Raw genomic sequence first — 3,375 nt, 5'->3', positions numbered from 1 at the left:
TACATTTAAAACAAAACAATAATACGCTTAAGTATTATTTAAGTTACAAACGGAAAAGGATCAACGTTGAGTATTTATATGTGAACGTGTGTTGAAGCAGCCAATAGCTAAGTGAGATGGAAGTCCTGTATTGGCTGGTTCATGTCGATATAGGAAACTCTAACTTATAAAAAGCATGACAGCTTGTTACCAAACATCCTCGTAATGCCACACAGCAAGCAACATCAGCAATCAATAGTACAAAGTTTTAAGGTAATTTCTCTCGGATAAAAATCTAGTGGAATTTTACGGTTTTGAGGACTAACTAAGCTTACTATCCTTTGGTTTTGGTCTGAATTCATAAGTAAGTTTTGGTTTAAGAAACTCAACAAATAAATAAATACATAAAATATATTTTAAAAAATCATCTGCCCCTCTGCTCCTCTCTACAGATGAATCGGACGGCAAAATAAAAGCCTTGGCCTTTCACCACATATACAAACAACTACACTTCTATTTCTATTTCTACAACAACAACCACAACCAAAAACGAAGTGGACAAACACCTACTACTTGATCAAGCCTATTCCTTGCAGGGACAGCCAGGAGTAATGTAATGGTGACATAGCGCATCTTATTCAGAGCTAAGAGTGGATTTTCCGATTGACACACAGGGAAGATAATGGGTCGAAGAAGTCTATCTGGAAACCTTCCCTCATTAAAGCGAATCTAAAGCAAAACAGTTTTTATTGCTTTAATGTTGAGCGCGGAGAACTGTGCAGGCGTGCATGCTCAAGGTGCACTATATAATCATGTCCTCTTCTTTTGTGATAGATCATATTGTGTTTGAATGTATTGTAGTGAGTAGTTGTGTGTTTTTGAGGTGTGTAGGTGATGTGATGGTTGGTGGTGGTAGGGGGCACAGTGGGCACAAGTGTAGCTTTCTAAGACGGAAACATGCTCGCATGTTGGTGGCCCCAAACTGTCATAACACCTTAGCTCATGCATGTGTAAAAACACACCCACACACACACACACACACACACACACACACACACACACACACACACACACACACACATTTTCATCCACATGTGAGATTGCGCTGCAGGCAGGGAAGAGGTTGACGGCGGTTTTGGGTCAACATTAGCTGAAAATCCACACCATGCTTACAGCACTCACCCACTAATGCAAAAAAAAAGAACTGCACTTTGCTGTCTACAGTAACCCTACACGGTAGTGTTGGTGAAACCTAAGTATCATTGTGTTATTTTGCGTCTAGTGTAACAATACCAACGTGGAAATAAATAATACATTTGATAGGGTAATAGAGCGTGTGGAGTGGTATTAAGGTGCCGTGCAGGTAGACTTAATATTAGGTTGGCCTCAACAGAGACAAGGGTCGCCTCTGCATCATAGAACCTGCTACACTGCTAGCAATGTGCTACCCTTTGTAACAAATCTGCATGGACACTAACAGAATTCAGACACAATCTGTCACACTGTTCCACAGCACAATTTTGGGATAAAATAAGCTTGTAACAGATTTTGCCTTAAAAGTCAACCGAATCTACACTCTTACCAACGTAACCATATTTGCATTTTTTGTTTAATGTTCTCATTATGTTACCCTCACTTTTAGGCTCTATAAGGTCTATGTGGTACACCCAGTACTATCTTAACAAACACTTGAATAGTGTGAGAAAGATGTTGTTTTTGTATGAAGCATCATGGATCATTACTTTTCCGCAGTGGTGCGTTTGTGTAGAGTTTGTGAATACATGTGGGTTACTTATGTGCATACATGTTACTGAATAGTGATACTTTCAGAGAGAGAGAATCCACCAATGAGAAGACACCCTGCCACGAGGTCATTTTCCCACTCTCCACCCAACGGCCATTTTGTTAGCACCTGGAAATCTCAGGCATTTATATGATGTGTATTCAAGTCCAGTGTTCGAACACACACACACACGCACGCACGCACGCACACACGCACACACACACACGCACACACACACACTCACACAAACAAACTCGGAAAGGAGGAGATGAGAGCGCTGTGTGTGTTTAGAGGGGTTTAGAGGGGGAAGGGCGAGGACCGAGGGGGGAGGGGCCGGGGGGCTGTGATAGCAAGGCTAACGTACAGGCGAACGTATTGAAACCATAGCTACTACAACACGCTTCTACGTCATTATGGCAGACGGTTACGTCACAGGAACACGTCACGCGGGCACTAAAAAACAGCAGCACCACTTAACCACAGAGCCAGGGAAACAAAGTAAACCTTCCTTGAGGAAAATGAAAGTGAAACCAAAAGGAAAAACAAAACCCAATGACACCAGTTTCATCGTGATACTCGGGGACCAGGACAAGCCAGCATTGCAATTTTTTTTTCGGTCTATTTTGTATTTTTCTCATTTTCTAGAGTTGACCAATATCCTATCCGTTAACATAATTACTTTTTGATATAACCTCTTGTTTATGAATAGTCCTGAAGTCTGTGTACGATAGCGAGAGAATGACGCGCACTGATTCTTTTTTTGCTTCCTTACTCCTTCACGTGAGTCCTTGTTTGTTATTGGCTACTTTTGGTGGGGAAAAGTGAGGGGGGGGAGAGGGGGGTTGGACAAGTTGTCTCTCTTATTTCTAAGCTGCATAGTTTGCATAGTCTGTCACTTTCCCCGCCCCACTTTTATCTTCATGCCAACCAAACCCCTGCCAAATTTGCTCTTCCATCAAATCATTTTGACTGGAAAAGGGGTGTTGAGGGGGGGAGGGGGGAGAAGGGGTTACCATGACAACCTGCCACTGTCAATGTCTAGCCTCCACAGTGGTCTACAAACCAATGAACTGCCCGACTGAAATAGACTCATCCACATTATGTGTGTGTGCTTCCATACTGGACCAAGAAAAAATAAATAAAATGTTTGCCAAGTTTGTGGCTGGCTGGAGAGCTCCTCCAATTGGTCAATTAAAGGAAGGACAGAAGTGTGTAACCTATCTGTTTCCGAAGAATTGCCTGCATTGCCGATGACTTTCCTTCGTTTTAGCATGAAGGAGACAGGTTGTGCAAAGAGCCAGAGAGTGAGTGCTCTACTTTTAGCTCACTACGACAGGGAGAGCTAAAGACTGTGATCGGCGTCGTCCCAGAATGCTCAGCTCTACGACGCCGCGTTCCAGAATGGTTATTGCTAGAACACGTTCAAGTTCTGGAAGACGCGCTCTCAAAGTATTTAGCTCTGGAATTGCTTTCATTAGAACTGAAGAATGCCCGGTGGGAAGTGACCATTCTTCACTCCTACATGTCTCTACAACATTGACAAGAGCATAGTCAAATACATCCTATAATATGTTTAGAAACCTCTGGCTCAAACACAAGAAAAGAGTTTGCTG

Source organism: Pollachius pollachius (genome assembly GCF_949987615.1).
Source record: "Pollachius pollachius genome assembly, chromosome: 11".
Taxonomy (NCBI): Eukaryota; Metazoa; Chordata; class Actinopteri; order Gadiformes; family Gadidae; genus Pollachius; species Pollachius pollachius.
The sequence above is the reverse complement of the archived record's forward strand: the minus strand, read 5'-3'. Positions refer to the sequence as shown.